General features: G+C 41.0%; 2 long non-coding RNA genes across 2 annotated transcripts; one reads left to right on the top strand and one right to left on the bottom strand.

The window, feature by feature from the left end:
• Positions 1–3568: 3568 nt before the first annotated feature.
• LOC136290257 (uncharacterized) lies at positions 3569–5334 on the bottom strand. The gene is made up of 3 exons (XR_010721061.1): positions 5023–5334; positions 4690–4821; positions 3569–3752 (listed from the first exon to the last, which is right to left on the bottom strand). It is a non-coding gene; the product is annotated as an uncharacterized lncRNA (long non-coding RNA).
• LOC136290256 (uncharacterized) lies at positions 4401–8019 on the top strand. Its single transcript, XR_010721060.1, has 4 exons — positions 4401–4487; positions 4676–4791; positions 6653–6786; positions 7951–8019. It is a non-coding gene; the product is annotated as an uncharacterized lncRNA (long non-coding RNA).
• Positions 8020–11486: the final 3467 nt, after the last annotated feature.

Genomic DNA, 11486 nt, shown 5'->3' with positions numbered 1-11486 from the left:
TCTAACTAGACAATATTTGTCAGATATACTAATTAATTAACATTAGAAAAACTGTACAAATCTGAGACTGTCCTCAGAAGTGTGGGTGACCCTCCCCAGTTTAATGCAGTTCCTGAGTTCCCAATTTCAGCATGTGCATGGCTTGGCTGCTCTGCTGGAGGACAGGTGTGAGAAGGATTTCTCCCCTGACTCACACCCCCTGAAAGCTGCAGGTCCTTGCCCACACTGCTGGCAGTGCCTGTGCTCTCAGCTGGGTTCAGCTATGCAGAAAGACCTGTCTGTAGCCAAGAAAAAAAGACTCATATTTCTGCTGATAATATGATAAAAGATGTACAATTTATATGTGGGCCCTTGTACCACTTCAGTAATCACAATTTATAAACTATATATAATATATATATTTATAAATACTTGTGTGTGCAAGGGCAGATAAAACATCAGGAAAATATTAGGGCTTCAACTGACACTACTTATTTAGGTACAGTCGTCATTTTTTTTAATATAAATGCATTCATTTTAAAACACTGAGTAAATTTCTTGAATTATATGAGAGGAAAATAAATATATTTAGAGTGACTCAAAAATTACACATAATTTTAGTCTAAAAGAAGACAGGATTCAAACGAGTCTCAATAGCAGAACTCTTCAGTCAGATCATGACTTTTCCCAAAGTCACCTCTCAGAATATAATTGCACTTTAAGTACTGTTCAACCCACTTATGTCTCTTGGTTTTTAGTTTGTTTTTCTTTTTTCTTTTTTTTTAATTGCATAACATTTTGTGGCTTCCAGCTTACACTTCTCCTTGACAGACTGAACTTAAATCAAAAAAACCCAGATGCTTTTTTTTTCCCCTGTGGGAATCTTAGCAGTAATGTGTGCTTGCTTCTTAAGCTCTGTCCCTTTCAATTACTGAGAAACAAAACCAGGAAAATGTTGACTAGACCAAAGTTCCTTTTCAAAACCACTGTTTGCAGTCAAGAGGTAATTAACTCCCTCTATGGATTCAGAGCTCCTGGGTAGAGGGTGGGAAATTAAGTTATTAGCAAGGCTGTTAATGTAAATTTCTAATTTACCAACAGTGCTTGCTAAGAAGGACTGCATACTATTAGGGATCTGAAAATTATTTTGCCTATAAATTTGAAGTATTCTCATTTAGCTTTGGCTTTAATGGCTCCTTACTTCTCAGCCTTGTTATGAATATGCAAATAGGAACGGAAGCTTATATAAGCAGTGACCATGATTTATACTACCAGGAACATTTTCCAGTAGAAAATGTTTCCAGTGGAATTTTTTCAATAGAATTTTTTAGAATTTAAAAAATAAGGTAAGTGGAGGTAAGGAAAGGAAGCCAGCAGGAAGAAGATATATTACAGTGTTTTGAATATGTAGGGTTGAATATTCTGTAGTGACGACGAATAGCATAAAAGTTTTTTAAGAAACCACCCTGAAAGTTTCTCTGTTGGCTTAGGATTCTCCAGATGGATCTTTTTGCTGTCTGGTGGATACAGGCCTGTTCAGAAACAAAAATTCAAATTCCATGTTCCTCCTTATTGAGTGGTCCTTGATCTCTTTACTGATCATGAGCTTCTAGAACATAATTTTGGTGAATACCTGAATTCTTAGGAAGGCAGGGTCCTGCAGAAACATACAAGGCATATTTAAATTTAGTCACTAAAATTAGTGTCACTCATTGTGGTGAGGCTGTTTTCTTTCCTATTAGACTTGACTTTACATAGCAAGGGTAAATTGGTATAACACATATCAGATAACAGAGACAGAAGGAAGCATTTCTTCTACCTCTCTAAACCCTTTTTAATATAAAAACAAATGCTGAATAAAACCAAGAAACCTCAAGAATTAATTCGTTGTAGTGTCTTGAACACTAGACTGAAACAGCACTTTGAAGAACAAAAATACTTCCCAGATTTGGGATAACCTTAAAAGAGCTTGTTTGAGAAAGCTGGAGCTGAAATTATTGTTTCTTTTGGTATCAAGACCCTCATTACTGTGCTGGGATCTTGTGGGTGGCTCACTGTGTATTTGAGTGTCTCTATTTAATTAAGCACTACACGGTGTTGGTACAACTGAGATGTAATCTAGGCCCAAGGTTCTGACTCAGAGCACATTAATGTCAGTGCAAAGGCTCTCAGATCTGATGGGTTTAGGTTGGGCCATAAATTAGTTGGAAATCATGAAAAAACCCTCCTGAACTTGTCACAGAATTTCCAAGTCACAAGACAGACAGATATTTGCTCTTTAAAACACAGATATATTTTTTTTACATTTAAAAGAAATTCTTCATTGTGCTTAAAATATGTCTCAACACTATCCAGTTTCCTTTATTCTGAATAATTACTGATAAAAGAAAAATATGGAGGGGCAATATATCTACAAGGAATATAAAGCAGTTATAAATTGTCATGTGTCAAAACAGAATGCAAGACATCTACATCACTTAAAAGATTTTCACTGAAATACCATATTAAGAAAAAAAAGTGGCAAAGGAAATAACCCTAAAAAAAGATGAACCGAGCCTCTCACATGCAGATTTCTGCTCACTCCTGTCACACTATTTTGTCCCTTTCCCTTATCTGATACCTCCCAGGCTTTATCCTCTGTTCTGCCTTCCCAAAAGCATCATTTTTCCTTGCCATAATATTTGAGAAACAACTTGATCCACGTGGCCTGAGTCTCTGGAGAGGGAAGGGAGATCCCCTGGAGCACAGAGAAGCCCTTGGGAAGAGGAGCCACCGGGGGAGGAGCAGGTCACAGGGGGCATCTCGGTGGGGGGGGGGGGGGGGGGGGGGGGGGGGGAGATGTTTCCCCAGGGATCCATGGAGGTGCCAATGTGGGATTTGCTGTGGGCTAAGAAGCCACAGAAAGCTGGTGGACACTGAGCAGGGCTGGAGGAAACCACCTGGCCTGCAGAACCCGGGAGAGGAGGAAGCTTGGTCACAACTTGGGGTACATTTCATCTACTGCAGTTTGAATTTTCTCGCTTTTTAAAGTTCTTTTGTTAATGGTCTAAGAGCTTTAGCTGGTTTGAATTCTTGTAACTTCTCCTAACAATTTTTTTCTAAAGTCATATACAACAAATGAATAATTCATTATATACTTTTGCCAAGGATGACCCACCAAAGATTTTACATTTTTACATTTCTTCCTCCTTTCCCTAAACCTTCTCCCTTTTTTTGGTGTGGAAAAAAGAGGTAGGGAAGGAAGAAAATAAGAAAGCAAAGCACTCGAAGTCAGACAGGGAAAATAATTTTTTGTCACTTGTGTAGGAACGTGAAAAATGGTGACAAGGTTCTGTTGAATGACATTGGATGCTTCAGTTAAAATGCAGTTACCATTTGTCAAAAGCTCTGGCTGAAGAGCATTTTTTTGATGTATGAACTGCTAAGATATTCATTTAAATAATATGCAAATTTCTAAGCAATCACAACAGAAGAGTGAGCAAAAATTTAAAATTTTAAATCCATCATTTTTGCTGAGTGTCATTTACTCAGCTGGTAGCTCACTTTGGATTCTGGCCAGTGACCATTGGTGCCTTCCTTTCACAGATTCTCCGGTGATAAGAGACTTGGGCTGCTGACCCGAAGAAGCAAACGCGATCCCCAGGGCGTGGTGACACTGCTGCTATTGATTGCTTCCAGTTATCACCATGATGCACTGACCAGAAACAGGGTCTGGAAAATTACTCGCTGTGCTGAGCTGGCCAGAGAGGGAACGGGTACAAACCTCAGCTGCCCTGTAAAGAAAACAGTGATTTATTTGGTGAAGTATTGTCTTCTTCTGCTGACACCAAGCGCCTCAGGGACTGCAGGCAGGGGGAGAAAGCATTAATCATCAGGACAAGGAGGTGCAGGCGTTTGCAGCTCTTGTGTACACAAAGCCAGAAGTCTTTGGCCAGGTACTAACTGGAGAAAACACTCAGTTGTAGTTCTTGGCCTCCTGTCTTTTGCTTTAACTGAAGTTCACGACCAAATTTTTTTAAAAATAAAAAAGGTCAAGTTTGGCCACTGTTTCAGGAAGTTCTGTGCCATGAAGTCGTTTCAGCTCACTGATATAGTTAATATAAATGAGATGCTGAGATACAAATCCATCAGGAAAAAGCCCTTAAGTGGTTCTGCCCTGCTGATGGCCGTTTCACATTTTTTGATCTCTCCAACTTGCTACAGCTCTTCAGAGCATAAGCAGAAGGCATGTCTGTCTTTCCTCCGGGGCTCCTTAACTGCACAAGATGGATCAACAGCACCAAATATGATCATAGAATCTTCAAGGTAGAAAAAGACCTCCAAGATCATCAAGCGCTGCCTTTGAACAAGCACCACTATATAATACAGAGGGAAGAGGCCCTCTGAAGGGTGTCAGTCACTGACAACGCAAAGGTTTAAATGTAGGCATGAACCACTGTCACTGGGGACTCAATCCCCAGCCCCTTAAGGAAATCACTGTGAAGTACTGATCGAGAAGGGACAAAAAGGTGAGAAGCTTTGGCAGTGAAGTATATGGTTATTGTAAACATGCTTGTTATTTAACCCTGCTCATGATAAACAACATTAAGTAGATAACAAGGGTTGTCTGCTGCGTGTAAGCAAAGCCTACTGTTCCTAGAGTGTTATCTCTGAGCATTCTGCAGAGGGGGAACATATAAGTGTTTCAAATTTACAGATGGGAATGGGCACCTGGTGAGATGTAGTTGCGCATCAAGCTGTTCAGCAGACAACCTCAGCACCAGGAATTAGACTTCATGCTTCTAAAGGCAAATTCGGCTTTCTATCCACAAGGTATTTTATTCTCCATTAAAGTACATTTCTCTGTAAAACAGAAATTATAGAGAAAAATCTGTATTAGGTCAGAATACTGAACTAAGGGAAAACACTGTTGGGGCGATATTGCTTCTTCTGTCACTTAATAAGCTGTAACTGCAATAAGCTCGCACAGCTATTTTCTTGGTACATATAAATGCTAATGGCTTTCATTAAACACTGGCTCTGAGAGGCAGAGCCACAGCCCACCGAAATGTGTAGAAAAGGAAACCCTTGATTTTCACGGGCTTCTGAGAGGGGCTGGTCGGGCACAATCTTCTTTTTTTCTCCGACTAATGCACAGAGAGAGCTGAGCTGAGGGGAACCACCAACATCTTAAAGTTGTATCTGGCAAAGCATCATCAGGAACCAGGCAGAGCAGCAGCGCCTAAAAGATTTCTTCTACAACTATGAACCTTATGTCACCTGTGGAACTCGGCATTTGTCTGTGAAGAAAAATTATTCTAAAGGAAAGAGACAGCAAAGAGCTGCTGTGGCTTATGAAAAACCATCCCCCAAGTTCATGTGTCTGATCTGATGAACTTTGCTTTAGGGGTTTGAAAATGCCCAGCTGCCAGTGCTGCTTTGGTTGAGCTGTGTAACCTGTGTGCTGCTCTGTCAGGTTATTTTGCTGCAAGGCAGATGATTCAGTACGAGGGCATTCTGCAAAAGGCTCCTTCCCTCAGCACGGAGCAAAACTCTGTCCTCAGCAGTTCACTGTTCACAGCTCCTGCCCTCGCCAGGAAGAGCCAAGGGCAGAGGAGAAGCAGCTGCTGGATCAGGTTACCCTGGCACAGTCCATCGGGGCGGAGAGGCAGAGCAACACTCCTCGTTTGGGTTTTACAGAACAGTTTTTGTTGGAAACAGGGATTCCCCTCACCCCCCCCCCTCCCTTTTGAGGGTTAACAGGGGGTTATGCATCAAAAGTACCCTAAGTCTGGTTACTGCTGAATGTCTTCAAAACAAGTCAAGCTGACATCCTGGCTGTAGCAATGTGGTGACGCTGTAAAAGGCTGTAGGTATTTATGAACAAAAGAAAAAAGAGAGGCGGCTGCTGCACGGCAGACAGGTGACAATTAAATCATTTTAAACACAAGCTTGGATGTGCTAGGGGAAGGCTAGAAGGCATTTACCATGCTATTCTTACCATGCTAAATACTAATTAAAGGCTTGTATCTCCTATGGTTCTCTCATCCTGCAGCACTTCGTTGTTTTCAGTTCTTCAATAACAATTTAACACCCTCATGCCAAGCTGTGGAAAATTATCTTGCACTGCAGCATCTGCTCCCAAGCTCGCTCTGTGTTTGTGGCATTAAAGCTGTGCCTTTGTACTCTGCTTTGTTAGACAGCTGAAGGACTGTGGGATCTCCCCTTTTCCTCACTCGTTTTCAAATGAGAGGTGTTTGGTTGAGATCAACGTGTGTTTGCATTATTTTAATGAAAACCCCCAGGGTGTCAGTCCTCACTTGGAGCACCACCCTTTGCTGTGTGGAGGAGAATGAAAGCATGCCCTCATTCTGAGAGGGAGAAACTTCAGGAAAAGAAGAGCAGCGACGTCCTTTTGCTTGTGGTTCCAATTTATTGCGTGTGATATTCTGCTCTTCACTCACACTGATGTGTGAACATTTTGCTGAGGGTACTTTTCAATTAGAAAGAGCTCTAAAAACAGGGCTGTTTGCTCCTCCTTAAATCGTTTTTAAGCCTGGAATTTCATTTTCCCAAAGTAACTAATACTTTTAGATGTCCATCTGTTAGTGCCTTGAAAGAACATATTTTTCCAAGACTACAAAGTTAGACTACATTGGGTTGGCAGAGTTCCTAATCAGCTGTTTTTTCTCAGAGCAAGCAAACAAACCAGAGGAGGTTGAACATGTGGCTCCCGACAAGCAAAACACACAGGAGTGCTGTCAGAACATCAATTTATCCTTGGATAAGGAGTCTCACACTGACAAAATGCTGAGCTGTGGCTTTCAGGTGAGATTAAAGCCCTTTTGTGTCCCCAGGGTGCACTCCAGGCCACATTTGCTTTCAGAGGCTCTCTTTAATAATTCATTATTTCTTCTGAACATAGAGGTCTTCTAATCAGAGAGATCTCTTTCTGAAAGAAAGCCTACCTTGATGTGTTTTGCTACTAATTTCTGTAAATTTTACTGTTTATGACCTCCTAAAAGAAAACTGTTATGTGTTAGGGAGATGTTTAACTGGAAATGCATTAACTATTCCTGTGCTCACCAAGAAGTGCCCTACCAAGAGCAATGGCAAGAGTTAAAGCTTTTGTCAGATTACATCTGGATTTTGTGACTAAGAGGTGGAATGGCCTTTACAACAACTGTGGTGTTATGGTCAACATTCCACAGATTTTAACATTTTAGCCTTTCTTAAACAAGGATGGCAAAAAGAGGAAGATAACTAATCTTCACAGTATGCTTTCTATTAAATCCATATAAAATAGCTCACAGAGACCCTGTTCCTTCGAGAGAATTTCAATGTAGATGATCTTGTAATAAATTATGTCCCATTATGAAGTTATTTGCTGTTTCTCTAGTCATTAGTGAAACACAGCTCTAAACAGGTGTAACAAATTAGAGCTGTTTGTGCAAGCTTGAATGCTTCAATGAGAGAATTTTAATTTTGCAAAAGAGAGACAAAAATCCTTAAATATTTAGAACTAAAATACCTTGGTGAGTAGTGAGCAGCTGGTGAACTGAAAACAAAACTTCTGGGAACTCTGTCACTTAGAAAAAAGAGATCTCTTTTTGGCCTTTCTTTCATCAGTCTGGGAAGTTGATAATTTGTTTCTTTCTCAAGCGCTGGCATTTTGGTTCAAGATGTATTTCCAGAATTTTTCATCACCTGTAGTTTCAAGAGACGTCTTATGATTGGCTGATTTTCTTTACTCGGGATTTTATATAGTACTATACATGTTGTTAAAAAAAATGCTGAAATTGCTCCCAAAAATCATTCTTCCCAAGATTTAGGGATGTTTAAAATATTCTCTACTTTCAAGTTCAATTTTAAGTTGATATAATTGTCCAATTATGCTAATTTCATTTACATTATAGCATTGTTCCTATGTTATGAAAACCTATTGTTATATTTCATGATCTCATTTTAAAACTATTACATTTATCTTTGCAGTTCTGTGTTACTACCATGAATACACTGCACCTGCAGCCTGTGATTAGTTCTTTCATACTCTTCATACTAAGAAGACAATATAGAAATTCGTATCACAAGAAACGTGCTGCCTCTAACATACATTTGTTTTCATTTTTATGTTTATACATGTTTTTTATTTAATGAGTTTATATGCTTTGTGGTGACAAAATTCCCTTGTGTTTTGGGAATTCCACTAAGCTACACAAAGTACTCTGAGCCTTTTGAGTCTGGTTTCAAAGTCCACATTGGCAGTAAGGTTTCATAAAGCATCCAGAGCACACAGGGTGGGTGAGGACCCTGATGATCAGAAGACATGGCACCTATGGGAGAGCTACAGTTCTCCCTGTACTCTGCTCAGGTGGTTTTCCCAACAGGAATTTTGGGACTACTGGGCACACCCATGGGTAGCACAGGCCACGCAGGTGCAGTTTGTGTTCACCTGCACACAAACTGGAGAGTTTTGGAGCTCTGGACATCCCAGGAACATAATTCCACTGCAAGGAGAGGTTGCAGTCAAAGGACATCAAGTGAAATATATTCCTTATCTTCTTTTGTATTCCTTCTTTTGTATTCATACTGGCTATATATTTTCTTTGGCAAGGGTCTGTCTCATTGCTTATTAAACAGGCTGCATTCCCTTCTTTTTATTGAAATTTTCCTCCCCTCTCAATTGCACTAAGTCCTAAGTTTTTAAAGGACTCAGACTGGCATCAGCATGATATTATTTTTAAACTGTTTCTTCTGTGTGGCTTAGGATTTTGCAAGACAATGTGCTTGTGGGAGCTCATCTGAGCTGGACACTTCCATTTTTCTCTCAAGCAATAACACCTTAGGGATGATTTTGCTCCATCTGACCTGGCCTCTCAAACTCATGATTTTTAAGACAGCCCCTCAACTCATATGGGTAGAAAGCACATTGCTGGTGGCCAGCTCATCTTGTGCCTGGGGAAAAGGCTGCCCTTGATTCACAGATCAGGAGACTCTCCAGCTGGCCTGCAGGGGAACTTTTCCTCCTGTAAAGCAGCATTGCTTTGTCTCATCTGCAGCAACAGGTGTGTGTTGGTGACAGCAGCTACCAAAAAATCTGAAGTTGATTTGATACTGAAGCATAAAGACAACAAGACATGTTATCTTTATCAACCCAGCCGTGCAGCAAATGCAATGAAGGAATTTGTAGCAAGTCAGAGCACTTAACTATTGAAATGCCACCAGGATTTTTTCCTTGGAATTGAAACTGATACAGACACTTGAAATGTTGAAGATGCCAATAGCAATGACATTTTGACAGGACTTGTATCTGAATTATCAGTAAGTCAAATGGTCATTTGCTTAGTGAGGCAAGTCTGATGAGGGTGGCAAGTAGAAAACTAATTAAGGCACTAATTAGGAAGAGGGTTGAGAATGTCTTTAGTATTGGATATTGTTGCATGTTTACATGACCACAGCATCATTGCACATTTTTAATTCCTTAAACAGTGGTAGGATGCCCTGGCTGGCAGCAGAGTCCCCTGAGCTCAGTCCTGCCTGGAAAGGGCCTCATGGAAGAGCTCCCACCCAAGGGTTTGGAATTCAGCAGCTGGAGGGACTCTCCCAGCATTGTCTTCAGTTTCCTGGGAAGTGAGGCACACAGGGAGGAGGTGCCAAATTTCATCTGGGAGCTGGTTTCAGTGCAGTCAAATGCCAAAATGGGTGTTGTTGTTCTAAGGCTTGGGCCAAAGTGGTTGACTGCTGATCTCTGCAGCAGAGGCCAGGACTGAGTGACACCTGCTGGGCCCCAATCTGCTGCACTAATGTGGCAGTCATTTAGCCATTATTGTATGTTTGCTGCCAAGAGTGAAGTTATTTTCCCCCCTGCATTTTTCCCTTCTCAGATGTTTGCATCACATTATATCCCCTTCACATTGTTTTCCCATTTACAGTAAACAAATGTAAATCTGACAGATTCATCTCATAAATCTGAGTTGAACGTTTCTCTGTCAAGCATTAATGCAAGTTCCCTTTCAGACACAATTCTCCAGGCTATAAGCAGAAAGAGAGATGGTGGAGGTTTCTCCTTTTAGTACACCATCATTATTCTGACAACTTAATTTAGTTTCTTGTCATTTGTCTCTCTCTGTAGTGCCAGCTTCTACATGCACAACTCATTTTTCTCCAGTAGACACCACTGTGGAGATCATAATTTCCTTTGTCCTGCACCCAGGGGCACTTTCTTAACCCTGCTGTAGTCAGCCCTAGGCTCTGTTCTCACAACCTATCCAACAGACCCAGGTGGGAAAAGCACAGCACTTGGCCCCAGTACTCAAAACCTTTTTGATTATGTCTCTCAGCTGCCCTGCTAACAATGAATGGATAAAAAAATGAGCAGCCAGGCATACTCATTTTACACCCTTAAATCCCTGCAGACAGGATTCTGGGCTCAGAGAGTCTCCCAAGATGCTGTCCATCCTCCAGCTGAGTTAACTTGGACTGCTCCTCAGCCAGCACCTGAGCTGAGGCTGGTTTCAGCTTCTGGTTTGATAAACTGAAATGAAAATATGCCGTGGTGAGCTTGGAACTTGGTGGTTCTTCCTGCCGTGGCTCTCTGAAATAACCACAGGGAACCTTAACTGCATTTATTTCTATTTAACATGAAGCACAGTCTTACAATCATCACTCCTTAACCAACCACATAGATATGGATTTTGTCAGATTAAAAGTATGCAGATCTGTAAATATGTGATCCACCAGTGCTGTTGACTTACTTCATAGCTACAACTCAAACTTTACAACACCAAGGTGGTATGGGGGGAAGGCATTGCCAAATGTGATTTCTAACAAGACAGACCATGTTTATTTCATGCATCTGCTGTTTCCTTGCTGTTTGGGGCCACCAGAAGAGTTATCCCAGAACTATTTACAAACAGGAAATGCAGACACTCTTTGCCGTGCCCCTCTGAAACAGAACTTCCCAACCCAGCAGCACTCAGCTCCCTATCCCCCTCCCACCTCCATTATCAGTTTATCCTCATTTATGGGTGCTATCAGCAGACCCTTTATTAATTTACTAGATTATTTAACTGGTTTTTGTGTGCCGTCACAGAATTCTTCCACTTTGTGATATAAGCCCAGTTCCAAAAGGCGCATTTCCAGGGGAGGGTTGTTAGTGCCAGGGACCCCCAACTCTTTGGGTCAAAGCTGCTCAGCCCTTTCAGAAAAATTCTGTTTCTACAAAGTACAAATGTTCCCAGATCTTACTTAAGTGAGCATTTCCTTGCTGTGTCTGTGGTCTTTTCCTTCTCTCCATCCACGGCAGCTTTAGGGACATGCAGCAAATGAAAAGATGCAGATACAACATATCAAAAGGTAGAGATCCTTTAAAAATCAATAGAGGGCTCCATTAAGAGGATCGAGGTGCTAAATTCAATATATGCTCTGCAATATTACCTTTGTGCTTATAGATCCTTCCAGTCATTTCTGCAAGCGTTTGGGGCAGGATGTTTTGCAGCTCTTTCAAAATATGCCAGATACGTGTTCAG

This window comes from Chamaea fasciata, unplaced genomic scaffold, assembly GCF_029207755.1.
Source record: "Chamaea fasciata isolate MVZ Bird 193981 ecotype frontalis unplaced genomic scaffold, bChaFas1.0.hap1 SCAF_5, whole genome shotgun sequence".
Taxonomy (NCBI): Eukaryota; Metazoa; Chordata; class Aves; order Passeriformes; family Sylviidae; genus Chamaea; species Chamaea fasciata.
This window is presented reverse-complemented; position numbering and strand designations above follow the sequence as displayed.